Here is a 24,436-nt window from a genome sequence, read left to right on the forward strand (position 1 = left end):
TTTATGTCCGGCTCCATGGCTAAATGGTTAGCGTGCTGGGCTTTGGTCATAGGGGTCCCGGGTTCGACTCCCGTAAAGGTCGGGAATTTAAACTATAAATGGTTAATTTCACTGGCACGGGGGCTGGGTGTATGTGTCGTCTTCATCATCACTTCACCTTCATCACGATGCGCATGTCGCCTACGGGAGTCAAGTCAAAAGACCTACACCTGGCGAGCCGAACGTGTCCTCGGACATTCCCGGCACTAATAGCCATACGCCATTCCATTTTTCTTATTTCACTTTTATAGAAAATATATAAGGTAGAACTTGCGTTTCATTTCAGCAGTAAATTTCAGCCTTACGCCCCAAAAATGTGTAAAATGTCATACTACTTTAATGTGAGAGAAAGTCTCACGCGCGACCACTCACGTTACATTTCTGCTAGCGACCAATCGCGGGTTAAGAACCTTTCCAAAAAGGCGCTCACTTGCATTACTAAACTCTTTAGTGCCATATTACGATACGATCACTTCTTGAAAAACAACAAAGGTCATTATGATCCCAAAACCACTTTTGAATTCTTCATCCCCACAAAACTACACGCCAATCTCCCTCCTATCCATTTTTCTAAATTATTTCAATCCCTGCTACTCACCAGGATATACACCGTCATTGAAGACAACAAACTCATCAATGAAGAGCAGTTTGTTTTCAGAAGTAAGCACTCAACGGTCCACTAACTCGTGAGGCTTACTGAGGAAATCACCAAGAAGTTCAATGATAGAAGACATACGGGAATGTGTTTTCTAGACATATCGCGTGCGTTCGACAAGTGATTGCATGAAGGTCTTATATTTAAACTCAAAATATTAGGTATCCCTCCCTACTTTATTCACCTATTCAAAAGCTACCTTTCAGAAAGGAAATTCTAGATACAAGTCAACAGAAAACTGTCGGATGCCGTCCCCATCCTGACTGGGGTTCCCCAGAGTGGACTTCTCTCCCCGATTCTTTTTAACTTTTACATGGCCCGCGAAGGTCTATATGTATGATGACGACACGGCAGTTTCCTCTGTCTCTTGGCAACCCACTAGAGTACGAAATTACATCCACTCTCGAACCATGGCTTCGAAAGTGGAGAATCAAAATTAATGTAAACATTAAACGAAACTCTATTTTCAAAACGTACTAGGACTGACCCTCTCTGACCATCTTCTTTTGAGAAGTGATCCGGTGGAGAAATGCTACCAAATACCTAGGAGTTACCCTAGACCAGGGATGGCGAACCTGTGCCACGCGTGTCAATAGGTGACACGCGAACATAATTTCGGTGGCACACCACATGCACATATTAACGTTCTTGTGCACATCTTGTTCTATAGACTATACATATCTCATGCATCGTATAGTCAGAATGTTTCAGGTTTCAGAAATAAGTACCGAAAATCTAAATTCAGGTTCCATTCGGACGTGCAGATGCAGCCGGCGAGGCATTCACTCACCCACATCCGTCAATTAGTAAAGTTAAGTGTGTGTGTGGTTGTGTAACTGTTTATTGTTTTGAAATTTGCGAGAGAAATAGTTGCCAAAAGATTGTCCAATTTTGAGATTTGGAAAAACTATGGCATTTTATTTCAAAACCTCATACTGTACACATGAGTGATATAAAGGTCAATTTTTTGAGTGGTTAGATATTGACAGTTTAGAAACGGAGTTGACTGAATTTCAAGAAAGCAGTACATGGGGGAAAAAATTCGTACAGCTTGGTAAAGCATTGGTGAAAATCGAGTGTGATGGTGAATACCCTCTCCACAAACCGGAGAACTTAATGCTTGAACAGAGGAACAGCCTCGGCCATGAAGAAACTTGCTTCAGCGCTACTTACACTATTTTCTACAATGAACGTCAACAGTTAGAAACCGTCTTGGTTCAGATCTAAGTGCTTCTTGCTTGTTATTGAAGACAAGAAGTTATGAACCAAAGATAAATGATATGGCTACTAAGATTCAGCAACAAGTTCCACACTGAAGTTGAGAACGATATTTCACTTAATGTCCTTCAGCAGTATTAGTAATTTTGATTTCTATATCAAATAATACTTAATAAAGAAGTGTGTTACATTGGGCACTTAACCCTAGAACTGCTGCAGGTTGTTCTGTCCAATGCTGCAGTTATTTTTTCAAACATACACCATGAAAATAAAATCATGCCTGTAATCACATATTAATCCTAATACATCCATATTATATACCAATAGAAAGCTAAAAGACTGATATAAATGAAGATAATACAAATAAAGAAAAATATTGCCACGATTTCTAACTATCGTAAAATGCAATTAAAATTGTTTTTGACAAAGGAAACTGTTGAAATATTTTGGTCAAATAAAGGAATTTGTGATAGATAATTTATATCTGAAACATGATATTCTGAAACGAACAAGTATTTTCTTACGTATTCCTCCACAGTTATCCCTTTTTCATTTCGTTTGCAAAATAAAACTCAAATTTTCATCAAAACGAATTTTGAGTTCTTTTCACGAATTTGAACCTACAGATTATCTTAGTTTTCTTAGGTGAATTTCTTCTTTCCTGTGCTGTTATCAGATTCCTTATAACAATCTACAAAAATATCAACAGTTCACACTTATCCCTTCGCTGGTTTCTACAAATATTGACGTACTGCCAATAATAACATAACCTGCACCGACTTGAACATCATTCCGGTCATCGGAAATTCCCATTACTTCCGAGGCACCTTGTACTTCGCTGACACTTTCACTATTTTCAGGAATAATTTTACTGTCGGAATTAAAACAATAACCACTGTCACCATCAGTATTGTCAATAAGATCTTCGAAAATCGAGCGCTTGATTTCAGAATCGTCAAAAAAGCGAGCTGCCATCTTGATTCTAAGAACATGTGAAAGTACTTTCACTTCTACAGCTAAATAAACTTGTCCAGACTGATGTTTGTGTTTCAAAGACTTTCAATATTGAAGATAAATGTATAAGTATTCAGCTGGTATCTATATTATTGCCATCTGGTGATCAATTAAAAACCTACGGCGGAAGAACGACACCGTCTCTCAGAAAGACGATCGCACTTGACGAAACAGTGCACCGTCTTCCAGAAAGACGGTCCGCAGTTCTAGGGTTAATACACCTTTTTTAAATAAATAATGTTAGGTATTTTAAATCTTACATATTTAAAAATGTATTTATGCGGTATTGGCAAAATACGACCACGGAACGTGCAAGCAAAAGTAATATTGTACAATATATATGTAATAACATATTATGAAACGTAATATGGAATTATGGATGGAAGTCGGGGGTGGGGAGTTGTAGCCATTCCAAAGGAAAATAACAAGTGGCACACAACCCAGACTTAAAATGGCACACTAGTTGGAAAAGTTTCGCCATCCCTGCCCTAGACAGAGGACTCACCTTTAAAGACCACATAAATTCTATTTCGGTCTAGGCTAACACACGCTTATCGGAAATTATACCCCTCAAAAAAGCAGATCAAGGCCTTAATCTAGAAAACAGGCTCACGCTTTACAAGACCTCCCTCCGACCAATTCTGGAGTATGCAATTCCGGTCTGGGGAGTGGAAACCAAAACCCACCTAGATAATGTGCAGTGCATCCAAAACCGTGCGCTGCGTCTCACTTCTGATGCACACTGGTTTGAACGGAATTGGGACATCCATCAATCCCTAAAGATTGATGAGATTAGAATCATAATAAAGAAGATATATCGGAAATTCTATTCTGGACTAATCCACATACCCAACGCCCTCATCACCAAGTTGGGCAATTACGATGCCCTTGTTCTCCGCTATAAGCGACCCAATGTAATCCTAAATTAGTCACTCATAAAAAGGGTGCATGTCACACCCTGACTAGTTACGATTCCGTTTCAACAGGTCCCTGACCCTCACCAACAATGCAGCTTTAGCTAAAACAGATTAAGAAATAGCACCCAAAACCCTATTCCAGCCGGAGGGCTAAAAACCTCAACAGAAACATATGCTTGAGACTTGAGGCATGACCGAAATACCTCAATATCTTAACTTAAAGAAGGTGCCTACCGCGAATGAAAACCAGTAGAATTAATGAGTCAAGGAGAATTAAACAAGCCCAATACGTTCGATGCTGGGCGTAAGGAAGCCAAAGGGGCAGAGCACCAGGAGCCACAACTCAGTATGTCTTAATTCTTTCCAGCTAGCATATGGAGACGGATACACCCGACAATATGTAGATGTAATCGAATCGAATCAAATCTATGGTGATTGAAAGTAATGAGATTTTGAAACATTTGCAAGAGGAAAATCCATTCAGAAAAAATATCTTTATAAAGCCATTTGAATCTGCACTTGTTCGTAACACCCGCGCTTCGTATTCTGGGTCCAAACGACCGTGACCGTAGTTTCCACAGGGTGCCCGCACATTCTGTTTTCTAGTGGTTTAGTGTCGTATTAACACGTGGTGAGGTCAGGATGGGAGATATATGCTAGGAAGGTAGTGGGCATGGACTTAATTTAAGGTACAACCCAGGCAGAATGTATACTTACAACCAGACTCTATTTTTGATTTTCAGTGACATGAGAATAGGAAAGGCATAGAGTTGGAGAAGGTTGGGGAAGATATCAACCGAGGTGTTAATAATGGGACACGCTCCAGCATTTAAGAAACAGTGAATAACACAGTCTGTCGATAGTAGTGTGCCAATCAACCATGCATGAAATGCAAACTTTCAGAAAAATGACTCGCAACACGTAACCAAGTGGCTCAGTATTCATATTCGCCGTCCCTTGCATTCGTTCTGGCATTTCACCGTCCATTAATCCTGAAAATTTTGAAATCCCAGACCCTGCATGCAATAATTAGTTACAATGCTTCGGTTTAATGGGGGCTGCCTGGTCGAGGCGGTAAAGGCGTGCTCGGTTCGCCCGGAAGGGCGTGGGTTCTAATCCCCGTCAGGAAGTCGTAAAATTTAAGAAACGAGATTTACACTTCCGGAGGTGCACATGGCCCTGAGGTTCACTCAGCCTACACCAAAAATGAGTACCAGGTTAATTCCTGGGGGCAAAGGCGGCCGGGCGTAAAGATAACCACTCTACCCCATCAAGTGCTGATGTTACGGATAGTGGAAGCCTTTACCTTGCTTTGCTTTTCTTTGCTTGGGTCTAATATATGTTTTTGAATAATTAGTGTCGGGCTAAGTGGCTGAGGCGGTTGAGGCGCTGGCCTTCTGTTCCCAACTTGTGATGCTCGACAGGTTGTATTTTAATAAGCTCAAATACGTCAGCCTCGTGTAGGTAGATTTACTGGCACGTGAATGAACTCCTGCGGGACAAGCTTCCAGCATATCGGTGTCTGCGAAAACTGAAAACGTAGGTAGTGTAACGCAAAGCCAATTACAATGTTAGTATTATTATTGAAATCATTAGTGTTACCCTTCATTAAATATAGAGAACTTAAGTAAATTGTATTGAAGGAATTGCCGCAGAATGAACTGAAACGACATGTCACATATTTTGAGGTCTGTAATAGCATAGGAATAAGAGAATATATATATTTGAATTTCAAACCGACCAGAGAGGAAAGCACTAAACTCTGATGTTACTAGTGAGAGGATTCTGAAGCAGTATCATGTTTATAAACGTTATTAAAGCTTCATGTAATATTCTGACTGATGTGTAAGCTACAAAGGGGTGCCATCCACTGCACTCTTGTCACAGGAGATGTTGTGACGATATACATTTAAACAAGTGATATTACGTAAAAAGGCTCAACAATGACTTTGTTCTTAGTAATATTGCTCCTAAAAGTTTAAAGCACTCCCACGGCGTAAACAGAACATACATACATACATTATCATTATAGACTGTTATGCCTTTCAGCGTTCAGTCTGCAAGCCTCTGAGAATTTACTAAACGTCGCCACAATCCTCGATTTGCAACTAGTGTTGTGGCCTCATTTAGTTCTATACCTCTTATCTTTAAATCGTTAGAAACCGAGTCTAACCATCGTCGTCTTGGTCTCCCTCTACTTCTCTTACCCTCCATAATAGAGTCCATTATTCTCCTAGGTAACCTATCCTCCTCCATTCGCCTCATATGACCCCACCACCGGAGCCGGTTTAGGCGTACAGATTCATCCATCGAGTTCATTCCTAAATTAGCCTTTATCTCCTCATTCCGAGTACCATCCTGCCATTGTTCCCACCTGTTTGTACCAGCAATCATTCTTGCTACTTTCATGTCTGCTACTTCTAACTTATGAATAAGATATCCTGAGTCCACCCAGCTTTCGCTCCCGTAAAGCAAAGTTGGTCTGAAAACAGACCGATGTAAAGATAGTTTCGTCTGGGAGCTGACTTCCTTCTTACAGAATACTGCTGATCGCAACTGCGAGCTCACTGCATTAGCTTTACTACACCTTGATTCAATCTCATTTACTATATTAACATCCTGGGAGAACACACAACCTAAATACTTGAAATGATCGACCTGTTCTAGCTTTGTATCAGCAATCTGACATTCAGTTCTGTTGAATTTCTTACCTACTGGCATCAATTTAATCTTCGAGAGGCTAATTTTCATACCATACTCATTGCACTTATTTTCAAGTTCCAAGATATTAGACTGCAGGCTTTCGGCACAGTCTGCCATTAAGACCAAGTCGTCAGCATAGGCCAAACTGCTTACTACATTTCCACCTAACTGAATCCCTCCCTGCCACTTAATACCTTTCAGCAGATTATCCATGTAAACTACGAACACCAAAGGTGAAGGATTGCAGCCTTGTCTAACCCCTGTAAGTACCCTGAACCAAGAACTCATTCTACCATCAATTCTCACTGAAGCCCAATTGTCAACATAAATGCCTTTGATTGATTTTAATAATCTACCTTTAATTCCATAGTCCCCCAGTATGGCGAACATATTTTCCCTCGGTACCCTGTCATATGCTTTCTCTAGATCTACGAAACATAAACACAACTGCCTATTCCTCTCGTAGCATTTTTCAATTACCCGGCGCATACTGAAAATCTGATCCTGACAGCCTCTCTGTGGTCTGAAACCACACTGGTTTTCATCCAACTTCCTCTCAACCGCTGATCGCACCCTCCCTTCCAAGATGCCAGTGAATACTTTGCCTGGTATACTAATCAATGAGATACCTCGATAGTTGTTGCAATCCTTCCTGTTCCCGTGCTTATAGATAGGTGCAATTACTGCTTTTGTCCAATCTGAAGGTACCTTACAAACACTCCACGCTAATTTTACTAATCTATGAAGCCACTTCATCCCTGCCTTCCCACTATACTTCACCATTTCAGGTCTAATTTCATCTATTCCTGCTGCCTTATGACAATGGAGTTTATTTACTATCCTTTCCACTTCCTCAAGCATAATTTCACCAACATCATTTTCCTCCTCCCCATGAGCTTGACTGTTTGCAACACCACCAGGATGATTTCCTTTTACATTGAGAAGATGTTCAAAATATTCCCTCCACCTCTCCAGTGATTCCCTGGGATCTATTATGAGTTCACCTGAATTACTCAAAACACTGTTCATTTCCTTTTTCCCTCCCTTCCTAAGATTCTTTATTACTGTCCAGAAAGGTTTTCCTGCTGCTTGACCTAGCCTTTCCAGGTTATTACCAAAATCTTCCCATGACTTCTTTTTGGATTCAACAACTATTTGTTTCGCTCTGTTTCTTTCATCTACGTACAAATCCCTGTCTGCCTCGGCCCTTGTTTGGAGCCATTTCTGATAAGCCTTGCTTTTACGTTTACAGGCTGCTCTCACTTCATCATTCCACCAAGATGTTCGCCTTTTCCCATCTTGACACACAGTTGTTCCTAGGCATTCCCTTGCTGTTCCTACTACAGCATGCCTGTATTCCACCCATTCACTTTCTATATCCTGAACCTCCTTACTGTCTACTGTTCGAAACTTCTCACTAATCATATCCATGTACTTCTGTCTAATTTCCTCGTCCTGGAGATTTTCTACCCTTATTCGTTTGCAGACAGATTTCACTTTCTCTACCCTAGGCCTAGAGATACTTAGTTCACTACAGATCAGATAGTGGTCTGTATCATCGAAAAATCCGCGAAAAACTCGTACATTCCTAACAGATTTCCTGAATTCAAAGTCGTTAAGATATAGTCTATTATGGATCTGGTACCCCTAGCCTCCCATGTGTAGCTGTGAATAGCCTTATGCTTGAAGAATGTATTCGTAACAGCTAAACCCATACTAGCACAGAAGTTCAGCAAACGCTTCCCATTCCCATTAGCTTCCATATCTTCCCCACATTTACCAATCACCCTTTCGTATCCTTCAGTTCTATTCCCAACTCTCGCATTGAAATCGCCCATTAGCACTATTCTATCCTTGCTGTTGACCCTGACCACGATGTCACTCAATGCTTCATAAAACTTGTCAACTTCATCCTCATCTGCACCCTCACATGGTGTATACACGGACATAATTCTTGTCCTAATTCCTCCCACTGACAAATCTACCCACATCATTCGCTCATTTACGTGTCTAACAGAAACTACTGTATGTTGCGTGCAATGGTATTCCTGATAAAGAGCCCTACCCCAGACTCTGCCCTTCCCTTTCTAACACCCGTCAAGTACACTTTATAATCTCCTATCTCTTCCTCATTATCTCCCCTTACCCAAATATCACTTACTCCTAGCACATCCAGATGCATCCTCTTTGCTGACTCAGCCAGTTCTACCTTCTTTCTTCCATAAGCCCCATTAATATTGATAGCTCCCCATCGAATTCCATTTCGTTCGCCAAGTTGTTTCCAAGGAGTCCCTCGCCTGTGAAATGGGAGTGGGACTTCATTACTCCCATAGGACCGAGGCTTGCTTAAAGTGTTCTGAGCTCGGTAAATTCATGAAGCAGGATACTGCCCTACTTGCACATAGTCCAAGTGAGGATCTCTCCTCTAACGGGTTATGGACCACCGGTGAATGGTATAGTCCTAGCCGCCTGAGCACAAGGAGGGCCACGACTCAGAATATGTCCACAGAAAAGCGAAACAATTCTCTGGCATTTGAGAGAAATATAGACGTCCTCACGAACGTACACCTTTCAAGACTAGCAGCTAAATCTGCACCATAATATGAAGGCTGCATCTAGTATTTAACCAAGGATCGAATACGGACGATGCACTGAATCTAGCTTAAGTGCGGTTTACTACATAATGTTTTATGATTGTTACAGGGAATGTTACGACATCTGGTTCACTGCATGAATGGCCAGCGCCAAGGCCTTCGGTTTAGAGGTTCCCGGGTTCGATTCCTTGTCATATCGGGGATTTTAATCGCATCTGGTTAATACCTCTCTCTCAGTAACAAGTCTTCGTGTTTTCCCCAACACACCATGCTAATAATCACCACAGAGACACGCATGAGGGGATATACCCCTCCAACTAGTTTGGCGTCAGCGAGGGCATCCGGACGTAAAACAAGGCCAAATCCACATGTACTCTATTGTTTGTACCCGTGCCCCTTCCAAGGCATGGGAGAAGAATAAGAAGATCCGGAACGTATCAATGCCTTACTGGATTTACGTCACACTAACTATTTTTACGGTTTCCGGGGACGCCGAGGTGCCAGAGTTTTGTCTCGCACAAGTTTTTATTATGTGTCAGTAAATCTACCCACACGAGGCTGACGTATTTGAGCATCCTCAAATACCACCGGACTGACCGAGGATCGAACCTGCCAAGCTGGGCTCAGAAGGCCAGCAGTATACCGTCTGAGCCACTCGTCCCGAATATCTTACAATGCAATCTACTAAAAATCTATGGTCACTTACCCCATTCCTTAGCACAAAAAATTATCTTTCTTGGTGGTACATGTTGTTAATTATTAAATCTGAGATCATCATCATGCAGGGTCACTAAACTTAATGAGCACCGGGCTGAGTGGCTCAGAGGGTTGAGGCGCAGGCCTTCTTACCCCGACTAGGCAGGTTCCATCCTGGCTCTATCCGGTGGTATTTGAAGGTGCTCAAATATGTCAGCCTCGTGTCGGTAGATTTACTGGCACGTAAAGGAACTCTTGCGGGACAAAATTCCGGCACCTCGGCGTCTCCGACGACCGTCTAAAAGTAGTTAGTGAGACGTAAAAACTATAACATTGTTATTAAAGTTAATGAGTTCCTCCAATCCTCTCTATTATTATCCATCAGGTGTTATCCTACCAGGTCCATCCACTATCGCCAAAGTTCCCTCTTTCCCTCAACATGCATTCATGCTATATTTTTGTCGGCATAGTCACTATCCCTCATCAGATGGCCAAGTCACCTTGCTTCCTGAATCATATTTCTGATGTTGGTAGTCTTAAGGATGCCTCGTACGTGGTCATTCCTCAGATGACCCTCCCTGATGATATCACACATTTATCGAAGCTCCTTCATCTCCACCACCTCCAACATGCTGATAGGGTTTCTCGTTAGAGGTAGCATTCGAACGATGAACAAGATATCTCGCCTCACGACTGTTCAATACTTTTTTCTCTCAATCACTAAAATCGATGATCGTGATGTTTATGTTTTAAAGGGGCCTAACAACTAGGTCATCGGCCCCTAATGGTACGAGGAGCGACGAAATGAGATGAAAAAGAAAACTTAAAAATATATCCACTGACTAGAATCTAAAACGAATATTGATAAAAAATTGACCATGAATCCAAAAGAGTCAGTGGATCCAATTCACAAGTACTTTTTTTTTCACAGATGATGATTTTTGTCCAAGGAGGTCCAAAATCCAGGTCGCCGGCCCCTCATAATAGTAATTACTGGTAAAGCAGAATTATGGTGTTCCTCCTATAGTGGTACCAATCACAGGTACCGTAGATTCATTGTGTTCCTTGCATGGTGGTACTTACCACAGGTAATGCAGATCCATGGTATGTCACACACACAATAGAACCACTCACAGGTAACATAAACCCATGGTATTTCGCACATCAGGGTAAGCCCCACTACTCATAAGCAACGAAGACTCATGGTGTTCCTCACATAGTGAGGCTAATCACGGCGCCGATATTCCCGTACTGTTCCTCACACAGTGGAACTAATCAGACGCCACGTATACTCATGGTGTTGCTCACATGGTGGTATTAATCATAGGCAATGTAGATCCGCGATGTATCACACATTATGGTAACATCCATAGGCAACAATAACCAATGGTGTTCCTCACATAATGGTACTACTCTCGAGCAACGCAGATCCATGGTTTTCCTGACATAGTAGTACTAATCACACGCAACTAGACTCATGGTGTTTATCATAAAGTGATACTACTCAGAGGTAACACAGACCCATTCTGAACACAGTCGAACCTACCGGTGGAATGCACACGATGGCACTTATCACAAGAAACGCCCTGACCCAAAGTGTTCCTCGCATAATGGTACTTAGTGATCCTATGTAACGTAGACCGATGGTTTTCCTCGCAGGGTGGTACTAGTCTCAAGTAACGTCGACCCACGGTGTTCCACACATAAGGGTACTAATAAGAAGTAGTCACTTGGTTTTAATGTCATCATGCCTTGGTCGCCCCTTTCAGTCGCCTTTTAAGACAGGCCTGGGATAACGATGGTGTATTCATCGCCTGCGTCCCCCACCCACAGGGGGTAAAACTAAAATCACCACGACCCCCATCACCCATACTCACAATCACCAAAGCACCAGTGAGTTATCTCTCCAGTGTACGAAAAATTGTCTGGTGTTTTCTGTATAAAATATGCAGATTTTATAATTTATTTGTTGTATGCAACATGATTTGACTGTGTCACGTACAGTATGATACTCCTAAATGACCGTGATACATTTAATGCTAAGCACAATAGATCAGAGTGCGAGGTCATGTAGTGATCTGCCCTTGTAATCTAACCTATTAATGTGAATACTATTATACTATACACGTCGTGGGACACATACGGCTTGAGTCTTAGCTTTCTAGGACGACCGCTTCCAAGCCGGATGGCTAGCAGATATTTGAATCTCAAATATTCATGCAATTACATCATTAGGTGCATTGTTTTATGTTCGTGACCGGACTGTTCCCTCACTAGGCACAATTACTTTCAATTCCTAATGCAGGTATTATTTGAATAGAGATACTCTTATAAAATAAGTTAAAGGTTAAGAGACTGGGTAACGATCCTATTCTTATCTGATTCACTTTAGTCATCAGGTTCTCAAAAGGTGAGTCCACAAGTTGACTTCAGGCTGCATATTAGAATATTTTTTGTGAACAGTGAAATCAGAAGCTCCTTCATATACTATTTAGACGTCTTTGATGCAAACGAATTTAACCGATTTTTTTCTTTTCCACACAATAAATATTAGAATTGATAAGAAAGCTGTAATATAAACATCAGGTATTTATAATTCTTTTTCATTTGCATTTGACTCATTTCGAAACATATAAAACCGTTTATTGTCAGAATTGTTTAACCCTTACCAGTATCACACATTTCGCACTTGAGGAGCTTCACAACTAGTCAAACCAAAGGAGTTGGCCCTGCGGTTAGCGGCGTCCAGTTATGATCTTGCATTCGGGAGATAGTGGGTTCGAACCCGACTATCGACAGCCCTGAAGTTGGATTTCCGTGGTTTCCCATTTTCACACCGGGCAAATGCCGGGGCTGTACCTTAATTAAGCCACGGCCACCTCCTTCCTACTCCAAGCCCTTTCACATCCCCTCGTCGCCGTAAGATCTATCAATTTCGGTGCGACGTAAAGCAGCTAGATAAAAACTAACCAACTGCCAACCAGCTTGCTGCAAATCAAACTCCACAGCCTGTTCCCAGTTTCAACCGGGCAAAGGGTGGAATGAATTATGATCCCACATATTGGTGAGGACGGAAATATGGTGGCTGCCGAAATGTGCCACACTCCTCTGGGTCAATTATTATTAATCTCTAAATGATTAAATGAAATGATGTTGAAGAGTGTTTTTATAATTTTGTTAAGATACTGAGGGACCTCTCACATAGTCGAATAAACATTTCTTGTATTTCTCTTTAATAGTAATTTGTCCAATAAGTATTTTGCGAATAAACAACATGCTAGTTCTCTTACGTAAGGAAAGTCACGAGCAGCGTTTAGGAAAATTCGATGCGAATCCATCCATCCATCCGTCCGTCTGTCCGTCCATCCATCCATCCATCCATCCATCCATCCATCCATCCATCCATCCATCCATCCATCCATCCATCCGTCCGTCCGTCTGTCCGTCCGTCCGTCCGTCCGTCCGTCCGTCCGTCCGTCCGTCCATCCATCCATCCATCCATCCATCCATCCATCCATCCATCCATCCATCCATCCATCCATCCATCCATCCATCCATCCATCCATCCATCCATCCATCCGTCCGTCCATCCGTCCATCCATAAATCAATCAATCAATCAATCAATCAATCAATCAATCAATCAATCAATCAATCAATCAATCAATCAATCAATCAATCAATCAATCAATCAATCAATCAATCAATCAATCAATCACCATGGATCTTCACTTAGGGTTGCCACCAAGGAGGAAGATTTCCTATTAGTTATTTACCTAGTCTTCTACTTGAATAATTCCGAAGTAGTTGGAAATGTATCAAACATGTCCCTTAATAAATTTTTTCATTTCGAAGTTCCTCTTCCTATAAGCGAGTAATTATCCCAGTTGTTTCCCTTGAATTCCATTTCCATATAAAATGGACCTCAACAATTTTGTGAGATGGGCAGCAGCAAGTGTATTGTGATAAACGGGGTTAAACGTCAGGTTGTGAGTGTCATTAATCAGAAAAATCCTGAAATTCTTTACGTTTCAGCAGAGAACTCTGCTCTGCGTCATCAGAAGAAGTCTCGACTGTGCACGGGAACATCCAAGGAAGGAAGGCATCCGTCTGACTCCATCTCCATAGTGAATTTAATTGAAGGATGTTGCTGATTTAGGTGATTTAGAAATAGATTAAGTTTCTCAGGACTTTCCGTCCAGACCACAAATGCATCATCAACATTTCTCCACCTTATCATAGGTTTGACGTGCGCCGAAACAATGAAACAACATTTGATCTTCATGCAGATTCTCACCACCATCCAGCACAAAAAACAAGGCATTCCCACGACACTCGCCAAGAGGGCGAGACGAATTTGTGAGCCATCAAATATCCAGGTGGAGATGGACACGTTCAAAGTCACGTTCAAGGGTAATTGTTACAGCGATTTGCAGATTCATGGAGCCCTGCATTCCAGAGAAACGACCAATTAAAGCTCACAGAAGGAAGAAGTGAAGGGAACTGCCTACTTTCCTTACGTTCACAACACCACAGATCGAATTGCCAAGGTCCTCCTTAAACACAATATAAAAACCGTGTTTGGCACCGCCACTAAAATTGCTCACAGTCTGAGTGAACACCAAGGACAAATTGTCCCCACTTTTACATTCTCGGGGGAACGAAATTCCCTGTACTTGTGGTAAGGTATACACCAGCCAAACATGCCGGTCCATTCGTACCTGTATCAAGGAACGTAAACGTAATATTTGTCTCAACCAGCCGGACAAACCAGCAATAGCTGAGCACGCTCTATTGTCGGGTCATGATGTCATGTTCCAAGATGACGGAGCTCTTACCCACGCAGGACACTACAGGTCCAGAATTATACGGGAAGCTGTGGAAATACATAGAAATCCTAACAATTTCAACAGGGACACTGGCTATCAATTAAGTAATACTTGGTTGCCAGCCATTAAGGATTTACGTAGGTAGCTCCCTTCCCTGTCCCTTCACTATTGCTATTTCGTCTCGGTGTTTTCCAAATTCGTACGTTCCTCATCACCAGATGTTTCATTCCAGGCTTGTGTCAATGCCATACACCTGTCAATGTCATATGTTACGTACACATGTCATGTGACCCTCATAGACTGATCACGGCCGACTTGATGCGTCGCTCTACCTAGTTCCTTACGGAGCGCAGCGAGGAATTCAGTCGGCCGTAGACTGATTCTGATGTTTCGGACAGCTTCCGCTTCGAACGCTAGCGCTGTACCACGTCCGGGGAGCCATCTGGTGACGAAAGAACGTACCATTTCCATTTCTATTATAACGTCCACATTTAAAAATGTTTAAGAAGTGGGCTAAACTGCTATTTGCGTGAAACAGTTTTAACTGTTCCTGTTTCGAACTCGAAACAGTTTCAAAATAACCGTTTCGAATAGCAGTTTTGTTACTTCTTCCAAATAGCACATGACACGATTGCTGCAGTGTTATTGCACAGTATGCGTTTTTTTAAGGGAAAGATTCCATGTTCCCATTCAGCTTGTTATTGTACAATACTTGTTAAATATATTTAAAATAGTGACTTAAAGGCTACTGTACAGAACGAGTTAACGCAAAAATAAATTAAATAATATAAATATTACAGTTTCAGGAGCAGTGGTCGTAACAGGGTGTTTTGTGTTACAGCTACATTACGAAACGTTAATGATACCGGGCCACTCAGAGCGACCAATATTATTGTAGCGATTAGGGAGATAGCAAGAGAACAGTTTCAGAAGCAGTGGTCGTAACAGGGTGTTTTGTGAAACAGATACGTTCCGAAACGGTTTCGATACCTAACGAAACAGTTTCAATTTAGCTGTTACGTTTTTTCTGTCCCATCTCTATTAAGAAGCCTTTCTCGTGGACTGTCGAGATTTTCTCCTGATGACGCAGAGCACAGTTCCCTGCGAAACGTAAAGAATTTCACCTTATTTCCTTGACACGGCATAAGCCTTAAAGCCCACAGTATCGTGTCTATAAGTACGGGGCGTGAAAGCACCAATGGCAACAAGAAAAATACTCTCAGTTTTAATTACTGCGTTGATGGGGTGAAAGTTCTTTGTGGTGATAACTGTAGGTACCTAGGTGTTGATATAAGGAAATATCTTCATTGAGGTAATCAAATAAACGGGATTAAATAAATAGTAAAGGTCACTCCCCATGGTTATGAGTATATTTAGGGGCTGTAGTAAGGATGTAAAGGAGAGGGCATGTAAGTCTGTGATAAGACCCCAACTAGAATATTGTTCCCGTGTATTGGATCCTCACCAGGATTACTAGATTCGAGAACTGGAAGAAATCCAAAGAAAAACAGCTCGATTTGTCCTAGAAAGGAGTAGCGTAAAGAAAATGTTGCAAAGTTTGGGCTGGGAAGTCTTGGAAAAAAGGAGACGAGCTGTACGAATAAGTGGTATGTTCCGAGCTGTCAGTGGAGAGATGGCGTGGAATGACATCAGTAGACGAATGAGTTTGAGTGGTGTCTTTAAAAGTGGGAAGGATCACAATATGAAGATAAAGTTGGAATTCAAGAGAACAAATTGTGGCAAATATTCTTTCATAGGAAGAAGAGTTAGGGATAGGAGTAATATACCAAGTGAGATGTTCAATTAAATTACAAATTCTTTGAAATTATGATAGAAAAGTCTAGGAATCTGCTACCTGGGCGACTGCCCTAAATGCAGGTCAGTGGTGACTGATGATTTATCAAAGGGATAGTCATCCTCGTGATAAATTTCTCTTAATGATCATCCAGAAGAGCCTCCGTGGCTCAGACGGCAGCACATCGGCCTCTCACCGCTGGATACCGTGGTTCAAATCCCGGTCACTCCATGTGAGATTTGTGCTGGACAAAGCGGAGGCGGGACAGGTGTTTCTCCGGGTACTCCGGTTTTCCCTGTCATCTTTCATTCCAGCAACACTCTCCATTCTCATTTCATAGCATCGATCATTCATTAGTATGTCACTTTGGGAGTGGCGACCCCATCGTACTAACACCCTATACAGTATATGATTCACTCATTACATCCCTGACCCAGTCAATTGCTGGAAAACAGGTTGTAGGTTTTCATTTTCATTTTCAGTGATCATCCACACTCAAAATTTGAATGTGTTCGTTAATTAATGTAAATACATTCTGGCTTTATCCCTTGATGTACTATCAGATTATTTTTATCATATTCGTGTATATTCACCCCATCATTTTTCATACAAAACAGCCAAATATTTTATCTTTCATTATAAGCATAATTAACTAACTTTGCGATTCTATGCAGCTTACCAACCCCTTACAAAGTGATGACGCTACTTTTAATTTTCAAAGTAACTTTCACTTCTTAAATCTCTCCGTATCATCATCGGTTTAAAGAGCCTCTAAAAGAGCTCAAAAGAAAGTTTCTTTAAATAGAAAACATGTCTCAAGGAGGGAATTTATCTCAGAAAGTTGCCGTAAACAGGGAGAAGATTGAGACGGAAATGTGAAAAGAATAAGAAGGAAAGTAAAACAGCGCGTAGGGTTGAGTGATAAAGTGTGTATTAATCCTCTGTGAAGTCGGAACTTTTTAAAGTAAGGCTCAAAGACTTAATCTTCATGGTCACTATCGTCTAACGCGGATTTTTACCCAAGTTTACGTTCATCTTCTTTTCTGGTATTTTCCCCAGTTATCTGAGGTTGGAAGTAATGTGGATGAAACCGATTTTTGCGGCCGGATGCCCTTCCTGAAAAACCATATATATGGAGGGATGCATTCACTATTCCATGTGTCTGTAGTTGTTAGTGGTAAATGAAGACGTGGATTAAGACGAATCAAAGTCACCAAGTCCCCGTGTTAGCAAAATTAACAAAACGTAGTTAAAATCCACGACTCAGCCGAGGATTGAACCCAGGGCCGTTTGAACAGAAAACCAACACACTGACCGTCCATCCTAGAATCCGGATTCAAGTATTCGTTCCTTCAACAATATTGAAAATTCAATTCCCAAAGGAGTATGGTGTGGTGTATGTTGTGAGAGTAAAATGATGATGAAGAAAAAGAAGAAGAAGCTTTCGTTCCCCACCCTGACGGTTTGGGGAAGGCCACCTAGAGGGTAACGCCGTCACTATGGCCAAGACATTCGGGCTGGGTGGAGATGTGCTGGAAAAGGCGAGGTGGGTGAATGATGTGAAAAATGAAGGAGAAGGAAGGGGAATTTATGGCCATTGGGCTAAGCTTTATTAAACTGCCATATTGTTTAAACAATATACATAAATTAAATGTGTATAATTAAATACATACATTAAACATAAGTATATTTTTCATGTTCAAATTTTTTTTCTTTTTGTCCTTTTTTTCCTATAACCCTACGTCTGATATTCGTGACAAATATAGAGTTACGAATACATAAACAGTATAGGTAACTGCGTGGTTCTTATTGCACTTACATCCCTATTTTGACATGATTATCCTTAATGTGTGGCAATGTAGCATGGAAACATATGGTGTTACTGGGCATATGTCTGAGGCTGAAAGCGTTATGCAAGAGTGTCTAAAGGTGTGTAGTTGAAATGTGTATTTAAAGCTGAATGTGTTGTAAGAAAGTGTAAATTAAATGTCTGATTTGGTGCAGCCTGTAGATGGTTGAGACCTAGCGATCTATTGTATGGGTGAATAATGAGCAATGAAATTGTTACACATCTGATCAGATCTTCAATTTTAGGACGTGTAGTTGTTATATCCAAAGTGGCTGACAATGATATTGTGAGATGACATAAACATATCATCTCAGTCACTCAGTCCTGCGAGATTCTCTTAGCCTCTACCTCTAATTCATTCAGGGTGCCTGGTCCATTGTTATGTAGCCTAGTTTGCAGTTTCTTCTAGGAGCTGCTTCATGACGGGCCCCAATAATTCGTCGACGCTACTGTTTGGCTTGCTGCCGGCGCATCCGCATTGAAGCGATCATTATATTTCGTGCGCTACCCTAACTATGAAACCAACTCGCTTGGTAGGCATGATTGTCATGCTATTATTATTATTATTATTATTATTATTATTATTATTATTATTATTATTATTATTATTATTATTATTATTATTAAAAACGTGACAAAACTTTCACATCAGACCCGTTCATATAATATCCATCACGGAACTTTTATAAATTTATACCAAAAACAGGTGAGTCATTCGATGCATCAACATGGATCTATACATTCGATTCCGATTGTAATTCGTCAACGGAAGGGAATGAAAGTAATCTGTAGATTAGAATTTAATATGAATGGATACGTTCCCTTTCAATATGTAAAGTATGAATAGAAGCAATGTAATCTCCAAATTAATTTACATTCAATCTAAATAGCTTCTGATACTTGATGGTATGTATCAGCGAACAAAGAAATCTAAGTTTAGATGTATGAGTAACTTCTTGGTTCAAGGCAATATCAAGAGTCGGGCAAGGCTGTCCCATTATTCATGTTATATACAAACCGTTAACTCTCCGAGACGAATTTAATTAAGAAGACAAATCACTAGCGATTTCGAACTCTTATGTATTCATGATTTGGTTTGCAGGTGTGAAATGGAAAGCTATATCCCTCTGATTCGGATTCAGCGAAAACAGAAGGTGCCGTAGATATGGTCACGATGTTATCCGTCACGTAAGATTACATTACAAGTTCACTTGGTTGCTTGTTTTTTTACTTACGCCGATGCTAAATCCTTACCAAGTTTCAACCAAAATCCAGAAATAACTATCTTCCCTTAACTCAGACTGGAGAAGGGTAAGAAAGGGAGCTTGTTCTAAAATAAAGATATGTGCATACGCATGAGAAGGACCAGGGAGAACGTAGAAACCTATTTGCCGACAACGGAAGCTATTCATTTATAAATACATTTCATAAAATATTCAATTACATATTTTGGTATAGAACCAACCATGACTGTCATAAGTGGGAATAAACCCGTTTGTAGACCACGCAGGACACTACATAAACTCTAATGAGGTGGCGAGTCCAGCGGACGGTGATACGTTGTTCTCCATACCCGTGACACAATGCCAAAGAGAATAACAGAAACCCATATTTCTTATGATTCCCTTCAGTATCCTCCCTCCTGTTCTGCGGTGGGAAGTGTGGCTGCAAGTACCTCTCACAGTACAAACATGAGCGTCATTGTAAAACTGGGGGAGAAAAGATGAACAACTTCTGCCATTGAAATTTATTCGCATAAGTTGATGTTGAGTCAAGTAGATTCAATGCGCAGGTGTTCGTCTCCATGGCTAAGTGGTTAGCGTGCTGGCCTTTGGCCACAGAGGTCCTGGGTTCGATTCCCGGGAGGGTCGGAAATTTTAATCATCATTGGTTAATTTCCCTGGAACGGGGACTGGGTGTGTGTGTCGTCTTCATCATCATTTCATCCTCATCACGACGCGCAGGTCGCCTACGGGAGTCAAATCAAAAGACCTGCACCTGGCGAGCCGAACATATCCTCGGATACTCCCGGCACTAACAGCCATACGCCATTTCATTTCAGTACGCAGGTAAATTTTAAATCACTTTCTGGTAAATAGGCCTATATAAATTTACGAAAAAGTAGAAAGTGAGAAGCCGTTGTGTACTGTGTTTATTCAAACTACTTTCATCTCTTTCCACAACACGTATAAAAAATTCATTGCATCTAATTGCTAAAGTTGCCTCAAGGCCTCGTTCCAGCATTCTCTAGAGTTGGGGTCTGAAATTAATTTCAAACATTTCTATCAGAGACCCAAACCCTTGGTTTAAGAGATAATGATATACCAATTTTCACTCGGAGCTTCGAATTTAAGCTACTCCACCCTCACGAGTATCGAGAAATATCAACTATATATTCCATTAGAAATTCAATAAAGTTTTGCAATTACTTCCATGAGGCCTTTCAAAGTATTTCTTTGCTGCTAATGTGTGTACGCACAGTATATTTTAGATTGTAACTCACTAACTTTGCCTTGTGAGCTCACTTCATCGAAATAAACTCGGTTATAAAACTACTTCATTACGAACAAATCTACCGTGGAGGAACCGGCACATTTTTAATTATTTTAACATACATCTGAATTGGGAAAAAAGCTAAAGCTCTCGATATGAATGTCACAATACAAAGCAACCCTGTAAAATACTCCAAACGTTTACAAGTTTAACTGTACATTGTGTTCTGCTTAAAATCATTTCCACAAAGATCTCTGAATACAGTTTCTAAATGTTGTGGTTTATTTTCTTTTGCGATTTGTTTTACATCGCACCAACACAGATAGGTCTTACGTCGACGATGGGAGAGGAGAGGGCTAGGAGTGGGAAGGAAGCGGATGTGGCCTTATTTAAGTTACAGCCCCAGCATTTGCCTAGTGTGAAAATAGGAAACCACGGAAAACAATCTTCAGGGCTGCCGACCTTGGGGCTCGAACCCACTATCTTCCGAATACTGGATACTGGTCGCACTTAAGCGACTGCAGCTATCGACCTCGGTAGTGGTTTATTTGTTTAGCTATTCGACTAATTTAAAGGAAGTCTACATTGAACCGACTTTGTTGATGGTTCATGTTTGTTGAACGGAAGACGATAATTTACGTAGAAGAATAATGGACTCGGTCATTAAAGACAAGAGAAGCAGGGGGAGAACAAATTTCTGAGGGTGATTCTTACATTTTAAGGATGTAAATATAAGAATCGTTAAGTTAAACGAATTCACTGTGCTAAATCAATATAGAAAAGAAGCGCTTAGTACAGTGAGTTTCTCTCATCGATTGACCGGCAGGCGCGCCGAGCTTATCTGCCTCCCGTTGACTCATCACATCCCGTTGCACAGCGCAGTGACAGCACGGGAATGCCCGCTCTTCGCAGTTCAGGTCCGTGCATAGAACGTGTATTAAGTGTTCATCTGTCACTCCAACTGTTCTAGAGTTGTGAAGTGTTACCTCGGGGTATAATTCTCACAAAGCCTCCACATGTGTTCACGTTAGAGGAACGATAATTATGTGAAATCAGAATCTTGGAGGGAAGTCTTTAGGAGATTTCTAACACAATTTCCAGGGGTACACCCTCTACATAGAGAGACCGCGCAGGAACTTGTAAAAGAATTGAGAGGAACTGGTTCTTTACTAGATAAGAAGCGAAGTGTTAAAAATCGTGTACTTAACGAGGAAGAAGTAAACGAAATCGCAGAAAGATTAGGACATACGCCTACAAAATCCCTAAGACGATTTGGACAAGACGCCTGGGTTTCGGAGAGCTCAGCTCGGCGAGCAAGGAGAAAGTTAAAAGATGAACTTATGCATGTAAATCGGAGTTTCCTAAGACAATGCCAAAAATGTGTGGATGCAGAAGGAGAACATTTCCAACATATCCTGTCATAACGTACGAGCTTATTTTCTCAATTCTAAATTACGCATTTTCTCAATTCTCGTTTCCTTAATTTCAATTGTTATCTCATGTCATGCACGGATAAAATGAGCGAAGTGCTGTCCTTGTTGTTAATGCCGCGGAACGGGGAGTGATGAGTCAAGGGGAGGCTGATAAGCTGGGTGCACATGCCGGCCAACCGTTGAGAGAAACTTATTGCATATCCACAGTGGCTTGCATACACATCGTGTAGTGTGTCATTACGTCTCCTCCTTGGATTGTATTATGTGAACCATAGCTGGTCCTTCTCAAAATTTTCAAAGAATAGTCGAAGAATAAATCGAACTTTTAAATTTCAGTCTTGTATCTAACAACCTTATAAGTTAAGATTATCATGTGGTAATATTAGATGACCTTCACACCCAGAGGTTTGAGTGTTTCTAATTTCCAACCTATAAATCTTAATGTTTGAGAAGGACAGGGTTTCATAAACTTGGTTAAAAATATGTATTGCAGCGAGGAAAATGATAGTAATTAGCAGATGACACAAGTTTAGAAGGGATTGGGCATTAAAAGAATGTTTCAAAAGACTATCTTCAAATGTGTACCACATTTGCAGGAATGTGATACAAAACGTAAAATATATATCTTAATATTAATGTTATTGTTTTTACGTTCCACTGACTATATTTTGACGGTATATGTAGACGCCGAGGAGCTGGAATTTTGTCTCGCACTTCTCTTACGCGTCAGTAAACCTACCGACATAAGGCTGACGTACTTGAGCATATATATACACCAGTATGTAAGTCTGTCTACGACAGTCGAAACTACTTGTGTTAAGTAACTGGAAATGTGAAATGGATATGTTAATATATATTATGAATACAACTTACAACAGACTGACAGCCGTAATCACTAAGAAGTAATTTGAAAATTTAATTAGACTGTTAATAGAACACATTAATAAGTCTTACATTTTCTGAATAATATATACAGTGCTTGAATGGAATCAGAACAGGTATTACAGGTTGTATATCGCGTGTGGTTGTACATGAAAGTAGTTCTTTGACATCTATAGATCTGTGTGCTCTTGGAAAGGTACATAAAGCTGCTCATGACTTCAACAGCGGAGTGAAGAGATTTATCCAAAATGTCTATGAAGTTTGTCCTTCTGCCTTATTCATTGCGACAGAGAAGGCTAAATATTGATGAAATTGCCTTCGTTTAAGAATTAATGGCATATGGGGATTTACAGATGTTGAAACTATTCTTGGGATAAAACACATTTTTCGTGAAGCTGATCGCGTTAGGATCTCTGCATGAACAACACATTTGCCTAGCTTCAGTACAGTCAATCTGGTTCCGTTGCACAAACCACTTTATTAACTTAATTGACATCGTCGCACTCTACACAGCCAGTACTAATGTACGTTATTAGTCATCTATCAAACTATTCGGAACCTGTTGGTTCATAACATTAACTTGTTCGTTTGTTGAGCAAAAAATTGCTACATTTGAAAAGAATACGAAATCTCACTTGGTTTAAAAGAAGGACTAAATAAATCCCACACAATATGTGTTTTTATAGCATGGCTTTAAGGAATCTCGATAATGCTATTTTAACCTAGTTCTCCGTTGCTGACTTTTAAGAGCCACGGACTAAAGTTAGGTCTACAAATATTACATTAATTTTTAGCTTTAAAATATTAATTTCGGATTATAGAATCGAATATTTTAAACTTGATTGGACAATAGCTGCTCTGTGACTCTAAGGATTAACTGGCAGGTGTTGCCGGAAGTCTCTACCAAGAAAATCACGTTTCATTCTATTTTACAGTAGCTGATCTACTGTTGAAACAGCGTAATTTGTAGGAATGCTTGTCATACGATAGACTGTTTTATTTCCTCTGCACCTTCTGATATCATTCTCATGAGAGAAGTAAAAGTAAGCAAAATTAGACAATAACACTTTCTCTTTACTCTGACTTAACTTTATGCAGTTCATCTCTCTCCAAACGTATTGTTTTAGCTTCAGTGGTTTCTCTCTGTAAGTGCACATTTTTTTAAGTTTCTCACTTTTATTTTTGTTTACTTTTTTGGGATCATTTAAAATTTGTCAATTTAATACACAAAATGCATACAACCTGTGACGATGCAGACGATGCCTCGCAGATGTATGTGAGAACCGTCCCGTCATATGAGTGAGTTTGGAAGAGAGCGCAT

The sequence above is a fragment of the Anabrus simplex genome, chromosome 4 (assembly GCF_040414725.1).
Source record: "Anabrus simplex isolate iqAnaSimp1 chromosome 4, ASM4041472v1, whole genome shotgun sequence".
In the NCBI taxonomy this organism is placed as follows: domain Eukaryota; kingdom Metazoa; phylum Arthropoda; class Insecta; order Orthoptera; family Tettigoniidae; genus Anabrus; species Anabrus simplex.